This window comes from Triticum dicoccoides, chromosome 4A, assembly GCF_002162155.2.
Source record: "Triticum dicoccoides isolate Atlit2015 ecotype Zavitan chromosome 4A, WEW_v2.0, whole genome shotgun sequence".
NCBI classification, from domain to species: domain Eukaryota; kingdom Viridiplantae; phylum Streptophyta; class Magnoliopsida; order Poales; family Poaceae; genus Triticum; species Triticum dicoccoides.
The window spans coordinates 64564914-64575040 of record NC_041386.1 but is presented as its reverse complement, the minus strand read 5'-3'; positions in this window follow the sequence as shown (position 1 = coordinate 64575040).

The window sequence follows — 10127 nt, the reverse complement described above, 5'->3', positions numbered from 1 at the left end:
CGGTCTACGAGGATACGTGGACGATACTCTTCCCTCTCGTTGTTATGCATCACCATGATTTTGCGTGTGCGTAGGAATTTTTTTGAAATTACTACGTTCCCCAACACCCACACAGGCAAGGGGTGCGGTCACCTGCCTTGGCGCGCCACCTGGCCGTGTGGGCCTCGTGCTGCTTGTCTTGATCTCTCCCGAAGCTTCCCGCGTTTCTTGTTTCGCTCAAAAAAATCGCGTTAAATCGGCAACGTATTTTGACCGCCGTAGATATTTATTTACTGCGAAACCAAAAACAAGTAGAAAACAGAAACTGACTCTGGACACAAAATTAATAGGTTAGTCGAGAAAAATAATATAAATTGCTATAAAAATACATAAAAATAAAAATATAATAGCATAAAACAATAAAAAAAATTATAGATTCGTTTGAGACGTATCAATTGTCATGCCCATGATTAGGAAAACGAAACAATCATGCAACACCTGAGCTAGTCTTAGAGGCGAATTAAGAATCTATTTTAGTATGATTTCACACATGTACATCGGTTTTTCTCTGTGCCTTTTGGATATACAAACTCGAGAACCATTACAACTATAGGACATAAGATAAATATAATTATGAACTTGGAGATAAGTAAACTTTTCCAAATGATAAGTGGCATATGTGTGACATGAAGTAACATGGTCCAAACGCCTTCGTTACCATCTATTTTGCTACATCAAACAGATGACATTAGCGAAATATTTTTATTTTTCAGACTTAAAAATGTTTTATCTCTTAAATAAAAATTCCAATTGAAAATATGTTTTCATCGTTAAATCCGTCTCGAGAAGATCTTCAAAACTAGATCCCATATTGATATGTTTCGATGACTTTTTGGGGGGGCAAAAGTTGCCATGATGTTACAGTGAAGTCATAATGTTTACATTAAAGTTGTCATCATATGTTTTATCTATTTTTTTTTCTAGATTTAAATTAGCATGACGATTTTTAGAAACTAACAAGGGTAAACTTAATTCATTGATCATGGCATTTTTTAAAATTCATGACAGTAATTTTAGTTTATAGATCATGACAATTTTAGTATTTTGACCATGGCAATTCTAGTATTTTGACCATGGAAATTATTTTTTGTATGAACCATGGCAATTTTTGTGTGCATGTATCATGGCAAATTTAAGTAATTCACCATGACAATTTTAGTTTCTTGTTTATGGCAAATTTGAGTAATTGACCATGCATTTTTAAAGTAAGTGACAATGGATTTCTTTTTAATTATGAACCCTGTCAAAATTATTTCATAGATCATGGCAAATTTTAGTAATTCACCATGGCAAGTTTAGTTTCTTGATTTCTTTTTTTATAACATGTCAAAATTTACTTTAAACGTAGAAGAAAAAGTAGTTGAAACATATCATGGCAACATCAGCGTAAATACCATGGGAATTTATGTGCAATACACATGGCAACTTTGGACCGTCAAAAAATATCATCGAAATATATCGATATGGGATCTAATTTTGAAGTTCTCGTCGTGATGGATTTAATGGTCAAAACGGGTTTTAATTGGATTTTTCATTTGAGAGATAAAATATTTTAAAATTTGAAAAGCCAAAAGATTCTCGCTAACATCATCAGTTTACTTTTGGCATGCATGTTGAAAAAAGAGAAAGAATGACGTGTCACAATGGGTGGCTATAAGGGCGTGTGACCCGACCTTCTTTAGCCCATACATGTGACACTTATCAGGGTCAAAAAACTTCTATTATCGTCTTTAGGGCATATCTTCATTAGACTTTCAGTTGCACTAGAGTCAATAATCTACTCAATGCTAATGCTCTTTACAGTCATGATACACATGCGTGCTATCTTGTCAAGGTCCTCTTTGAAGTGATATATGGGTATCTTATGTATGTTGCTCGGTGGTTGTGAAGAGTTTCGTTTTGTTTTCCATAATTAACCGGACAATATGGTTTTGGCTCGTTTTTCCGTAAACCGCCAACTTTTCTCTACCTAATATTAAAGGACAGATTGTTTCTCCACATTTTTTCGTCCAATTATCCTTTTTGTACTTCCTTCGTCAATTTGGTCCGTTTAAGCCTGACAAAAAAACAAAAAAGTAAAGTGCTTGCCTGGAATCGAACCTCAGAATCCTGGAAATCGAACCTCAGAATCCTTATTAGAGTCACGCCACATAAACCAACTGATCTACAACACAATTCTTGTCTAGAAGAAGGAACTACAGACTATTTAGTCCGCCGACCCGCGCGCCCTATTGGGCCAGCCCATAAGCGGGGAGGCACACCCTCTCCCTATTTTTTTCTTTCTCAGGCTTTTTTCTATTTTTGTTTTTCATCTGTAAAATAATTTAGAAAAAATCAAAATTCCCAAACAAAACATGAATCTTGGAAATCGTTGTAGAAAAAAATGTTCATGAATTAAAACTAATTTTCATGATAATGAGAAAATGCTCGTGAATTTGAACAAAAATTTCGCGAATTCAAAGCATGTTCATGAATTTTTAAAGCAATGTTCACCGAAATAAAATTATTGTGAATAAAACAGGTTCATGCATTTCAAAAAAATTCACCAAAAAAATTCATGAATTTCAATAAAATGTTAACCGTTTCAAAAATAGTTCAACTATTCTAAGGATATTCGCTGATTTAAATAAAAAAATTCAAAAGTTTTATAAAAATTGCATCCATTCGAAAAAAATCATTGACTCAAAAATTGTTCGGCGACTCATAACAATGTTCAGAAGTTTAAAAAACAATGTTCGCAATAATTGAAAAAAAAGTTCATGAATTTGAAAATGTTCATGGTTTCATAAAAAATATTCATGAATTCAAAATATGTTCATGATTTTAAAAAATGTTCAGGATCTGAAAAATGTTCTTGAATTGAAAAATAATATTCACAAAAAAATAAAATAAATAAAAAATGAACTTGAAAAAAGAAAATGAGAAATCTATAAATGGAGCAAAACATGAAATAAAAAGTGGGGAGGAAAAAACAAGAAATATAGAAAGAATGAAAAAACATAAGAAATAACAAAAAAACAGTTCATGGAAGCATTCTAGAACCTTCCAAAACAGGGTGGCAAAAAACCAGATTGGGCCGGCCTATACTGTCAACAGGCGCGCAGGAGGTCATGCAACAGCTAGGTTGCTAGACAACGACCTACGCGCTGAATAGGAACAGACGTGGCCATTGACGAACACTCGGCCAAACGGCTCAACGGTCGTCCGAGTGCACCATTGCACTAGGGCCTCCACGTGTGATCAATCGATCGTTTGCTTGAACACTCGCTGATACGTTGCAAAGTTCCATTGCAGTATACAGTAATAGGAACAATGTCTAGGGGCGACAACCTTTTGTCATGTAATACATGAACACAAATAAGCCACACTAACCTTCTTCTAAAATACAATACAACAGTAACCACGCCTTTTGCCGTATGACTTCTATACTTCTTTCTCAGGCATATAGCCATTGCTCTTAGCCGCCACAGGAACTTGATGCTGCCTTCGTCATCTTGGAGCATCTGGCCGCTGTTATCATCAGCAACGCATTAGAGCTTCCTTAGTCGAATCCACACGCCACCAGGATTGCATCGGCAAGGAAAAACTATTCAAATGAAGAAAATCTCAAAGAGTGCATCTTGAAGGACAACTTTTTCCATTTAATCTACATCGACTACTACAATCCTACGTTGCGCTCAGTGATGTTTTTTAGCACCCATATATTCACCTAGATGTCGCCAATCTCCTAGACATTATTCCTTTTCCTATTGTTGTTATTGGTTGTGTCACATGATTTGTGCCACCTGTGGATGTGAACCAGATGTTGGCAATTTCGACATCACCTTGCCGCGGGCATTGGTATGTCATTCTAATGTCAATTTTTCGTGTCAATTTGTTTAGGAGTTAGAATTGTTAGCTTAGAAGCAACTTTAGACTAAAAATTACAACAATGTGAGTGTTCTTAGGAAATTAGACCTTCAAATTCTTTATTTTCTGAATGGCCTTTTAAAAGTACTTATCTCATTCTCACATATGTTCAAAATTTTCTTTTATGACTATCATATTTCTATAGCCCGATCCTCAAGCGTTGCACGATGTATTCTTTAACTAGAAAGGGTGTCGTCGTGCCAGGATATTCTTTCTCCCGTTGCAACGCACGGACATGTTTACTAGTTTCTCCTTAATTGCCGCAGGAATCATGCCATCTCGAAAGAAGAAGAAATTGCACCCGATGTTTGTGGGAGAAAAAAAACTAAAGAGATGGTACGCAAGTCACCTCGACGGTCTATGGACAGCATAGCTCGGTGCAACTATAGCCGCCCGAACACGCATCACTTTTTCTACCGGTGACCCGCTGCATGCCGTTGGTAGCGTCGCAGCATGCGGGCGTAGCCCAACTATAGCCACCCTAGTCCCTAGACCTGCAGCGCGACTTGATATCGGGATGTCGACAGCGAAAACCAGTTGGACAGGGTACCCGCAACTTTAACTTCGGTCTGAGAATTCAGTGGACTGCAGTTGTATTACTCGTACCTCTCATTTTCGACTTCGAGTCATCTCTCTCCCCCTGTGCGCGCCGCTGCTCTGGAATCGCATCTCTGGTTACGGGGCTGGCGTGCTGGTCTGCTGCGTGGTATGTCAATTGTCAAGACGTGATTTGATCGATGTGGGAAGTCCATGTAATTGCAGGCTTCGTTTTTTGGGATGCCTTCCAAGATTCAACGGGAGCAAGGGTAGGACATGGATCGGACCGCTGGTTCTTCCTCCCCCCTTCTCATTTTTTGTCTTTTGCTTTTTATTGATGGCATGTCGATCACGAGTTCATGACTCACACAGACATGAGTAGTACCACAGTGGCACGGTGAAGAAATTTTCACTTTTTCAGTCGGTTTATTCTAGTTCTACCAGACACCGGTCACTGCATTTGGCCGGCAAATATATGTTGGTTTCTGAAGTACTGGATGATCTGTAGGAGTACATACATCAGTGCATCAGGCCTTGCGTGGTTCAGTATATGTCGATTTAGAGCATCTACATCCGGCGCTTCAAACCCGTCCCAAACGATTGAACGGACGACCTGATTACTTAACGGTTATAAAAATTAGATTCAGACAGACGTCTCAAATGGTCGTAAAGATGGGACCAAACGGCACCCCTTATAATGGGATGGATATGGGACACTCGGATGCGTCCATCGTGTCGGACCCGACTCATGCTGGTCCACCCGAATCCATCAATACTCCTTATTCGTTCGCCGGACCAAACCCTACTCACTTCACTCCGCTCTCCTCCGCCATCCAAGCTCACATCCGATGACCTCCAACCTTCTCGGGCATGGCGAGCAGCGGATCTCACTCCGACCAGTCGGATCCATCGATTAGGGTGTCATTTCATACGGGTTGGAGGAGGCAATGGCCGTCTGCACTGCACTCTGCCGCTACTGGAAGGACAATGCCCGACCGATGGCAGGACCTGTCCGGGGCGACTTCATAGCGTTGGCGCATTGGGCGCTCGGATCCTCCGAGGCGGGATCATCGCGGTCCTAGGGGCTTTCAAAACTCCCCTTCCCCATCACCGCTCCTCCACCGGAGTATGAGTCCCATCGAAATCGGTGTGCCCGCCATGGGAAGGACGGGATAAGGGCAACGGAGGCCTACCTCCCTGCCGACATGGCATCGGCGGAGGCGGCTAAGGCGACGGCATGGGCGCCCGAAGAGGAGGAAGCCATCCACGCGTGCATTGTAAAGAAGCGGCAGTGAGGAACACTCGCGCCCTCGTCCAAGAGCAGAATTGAGCAGTCTGTGTCATGGCTGGACTGCCACCCAAGGAGGAGAAGGAGGACAGCCACGGGTCGGACAACTTTGACGACAAGTATATCCAGCTCGATCCTTGCTGCATCTTCGACTAGCATTTCCACGAGAAGGGCAGTAAGGACGCCGGGAAGGGCAAAGTCAATCGTGGATAATCTTCTCCATCATAGTTAAACATGTCAAATTCTGGTAGTCTAATGGCATGTTAGTGATGTAGTAACCGGATGATGTGTGAAATGCATCGCTTATGTAGTTGCATGAGTTTGTATGAATTTAAAATGTATTAATTGAAGTTTTGATTATGAGAAGGGTAATTTAAGAGTAGTTGTCCACAAATAGGTTCGAACGCCTTCTTGGATGTTTAATGATCGGATTTGCCAAATCGGACTGTAGGTGCTCTTACAACCCAGAAGTAACGGGAGACATACAAAGTTGCCATTCATCTCCCGACGGCACGGCACCGTACCGAGCCTTTTCATTTCCAGCTACCACACGAATTTGTAAAAGTATTATGGTCATCTTATTTTTCTTCTGGAAGTATTTCGATGTTATCGTATGAGGTCATCATGTTTGATCAACAAGAGAAGTTGTCTCGTGAAGAATCATGTGCATCTACCGTGCTGCAAGCAATCTCAAAACTGTATACGAAAACAACAATTTTGCTAATAGTTTTGCTAAAGTACGTCTAGATGTGTCATAGATATGTAAAATGCATCGCTTATGTAGTTGTATGAGTTTATATGAATTTAAAATATACTAATTGAAGTTTTGATTATAAGAAGGGTAATTTAAGAGTAGTTGTCCACAAACAGGTTCGAACACGTTCTTGGATGTTTAATGATCGGATTTGCCAAATCAAACTGTAGGTGCTCTTACAACCCAGAAGTAACGGGAGACGTACAAAGTTGCCATTCATCTCCCGACGGCATGGCACCGTACCGAGCCTTTTCATTTCCAGCTACCACACGAATTTGTAAAAGTATTATGGTCATCTTATTTTTCTTCTGGAAGTATTTCGATGTCATCATATGAGGTCCTCATGTTTGATCAATAAGAGAACTTGTCTCGTGAAGAATCATGTGCATCTACCGTGCTGCAAGCAATCTCAAAACTGTATAGGAAAACAACAGTTTTGCTAATAGTTTTGCTAAAGGACGTCTAGATGTGTCATAAATATCACACGGATAACTGTTATAATCGCCTTAATTGATTTTGGACACTGATAACTGTCACACGGTGGCATGTAGTAACATCATCCACACGTTTTTTGCACTAAAGTTGCCGTTGCCATCCGAAAAGAAAACCAAAAAAAACTGAAATTTGACATCCAAACAGAAAGTTGTCATGCTTCACAACTAAAGTTGCCATCCTCTTGTAACTAAAGTTACCATCAAAAACATGTGGACGACATTGCTTTGTGCCACACGTGTGGGTGTTATCATTTGGGATGATTTTTGCATGTAGGAGAGGCTGCTCCGAAGGCCGAACCGAGACGCTGCATGTTGCCTAAAAATCGTAAGATGCGTTTGGTAGACTGCATTAGGTCCAGCCAGACCCGCGCGGGAAGAATTTGACCCGTTCGATTGCCTTGGCTCATCTGATTCCTGGTCTGCACGAACCTCAAAGCAGCTCTGGGCTTCGCTTTGGAGGAACGGCATAATCGGCCCTTTTTGCGAGCAAGGCTCGCTCGAGCCACGCATGGCGAGCGCCTACACGCTTGCGGAAGCGTGGGAGACGACGCGACATCCCATAACTTCTCATGCTCCCTCCTGTCACCTCCCTCGCCAGTTCGCACACACTTCATCTCTCTTCTCTCGCCGCCCGTTCGGTTTCTCCGATGGCAGCGCCGCCGTCTCGCCGTGCCCACCCACTCCGGTCATCGCCAGCAGCAATCCCATCCAAGAGACGTGGGTTGCCGACCTCTCTTCGTTGGGATGGGATCTCGCGGCGGTACTCTGGGCGCCCTTCCCTTTTTGCACCATGCCGCCGCCCTGTGCCAATGCACCGTCGCTCGCTTCGGCTCCGCCAACGGTGCCGGAGCTCGTCATCTTGGGCTCAATGATGGCAGGGATTCAATCCCCGCCACCTCCATCATTTGTCGGCCCTTCTTATGGTTGTATTTTTACCCCCATTTGAGGGTTTTCTCCTCTGTATCCGGTGCAAGGGGAGGGGAGCTCCAGGACGTCAGGCTCATCTTCGAGTTGGCGCGCGACGAGGACCACGACCGCGGCCGTCGAAACGGCCGGTTCTTCTTCGGCGGCGGCGACATCACCCCTCTTCCCACCGAGGTTTTCTCCACGGTCGGCGTACGCTCCACCAGCAACCCCCACGGTAAGCTCATAATCTCCCCATTGCTAATGAGTTCGTAATTAGGGTTCTTAGGGTAGTTCGACTAGTGTTACATTAGATTGTTGACAGTGGATTCGATCAACTCGGGCTAAGCCTATGTTTTCACCCTAGAGCTCGAGACTAGGCACTCAGGAAGCACCGCCATCGAAGTCCATCATGTGTTGCCGCTACCACTTTTTCACGATCCTAGTAGTTGCATGCGCTTGAAAACCAATCATCGTTGCTGCACCATCATATCCTCTCCATCAAGTTGTCTTCTAGCTCACCGCCGAGGCAACCACCACATCTAGATAGATAAACCTTCGTAAAGACCTTTTGGTGGCCCACAATCTACAACGAGGCCGCCACCACAGGCTGGAGTGGTCACCACATGGACCAACACCGACGACGGAGCACATTGCCACCGACTGCCATCTAACCGGAGATAGCCCTACCCAGACACATCGGCCAAGGGGCTGACATGACTAGGTCATGAGCAAGGTATATCAGTGCCGCCCGCTAAGCCGCAACATCCACGTCGGATCCATCCAGGGCCATCCCTTGGCAGCGACGAGTGCAAGAAGTCGTTGAAGGGTCGACACACCGCTACCAGAGAGGAGATGGCATCTCCAGGACCATGGATCTAAGGAACGGGTTGGAGGCACCAAGTTGAGGCAACATAGTCCTCGCCACCACAATCCGCCACGGGGCTTACCCCAGCGCCTCTGACGACGACGACGAGGGAGAGAGTATCTTAGGCGAAGACTATGAACGGTGGTGGCTATGGACACCGGAGTGGCTAGGTGTTTGTGACGAACTAACTTTTGGTACCTTTAGGTATTTATCTAGGTTAAATTGGCTAGCACATTACCAGATGCCAGCTCGTTTACCCATTGCCGTCTTTTCTTCTATAAGAAAACAACGCAACCACACACATGGGCTTCACGACGGGCACGGCGTGCCACCGCACCTTGAATGCTAGTGTGCTTTATCTTCTCTATAAAATGCAAAGTGGTTCCACTTATTTGCACAGTACTAGTGTATAGCTTCTACTTGGATTTACCTCGCATTACATTTTCAATAACCTGCTCATCTTTCAGACATATATCTCGATTTTAGTTGCATTGCAGAAGAAAAAGAGATGGTTAGTTGTGTAGTTGATTTCCACTGCCGAGCGCAAGGTATGATCTTCTCAAATACATTGCAGTATGGCTTAAAATATCTGGTAGGTCATCTATGTACAATTTTTTTATGTATCATGCAGGGGATCTACCATACCCACCATCTGACAGCAACACTGAAAGGTGTGGCTGGTAGGCCTCGAAGCAAGCCACAAGGCATCACCGACGAACTGCGAAGACTTTATTATCCGACTGATACACCCCTGTCTCCCTCGAGACTACGCATACGTAGAACATAGGATGATTCTGACTTGTAAGCTTTTATATTCTTTCAATGTCATTGTATCATGTGGACTTGTAGAACTTTTGTACTATGGGTGCTGCAATGCATTTTATGTTGTCTTTGTACTTTGTATTACAGTGTTTCATCTGAATAACATTAGCAGGGATGGGCACATAATAGAAAAAACTTAGATCACTGACATACACAATGGAGGAAAATATTTGTGCGAAACCTCTCGCAACACGTAGAGCATTGGAAGTCGTTTTACATTAAAAAAAACCTTGCGTTGTCTATGATTTTGGAGGTGGTTTCTATAACCAACATCGTCACGCCGACTATTAGCAACACATGTTTTAAGGCAAAATGGGAAACCGCCATAGGTCCATGTACGAAACCGCCTCCAAAATTTGATTATGTACTAATGAGAATACACAAGGAAGAGTCTAGGACGAGCAAATAAGGACACACTCGTTCGGTCCTGGATGGTTTGCACCTCCGCTCTGGGATCCAGGACATCCAGGGTGCGCCTGGTCCCACCGCTATGGTCTAGTACATTGAGTTGTG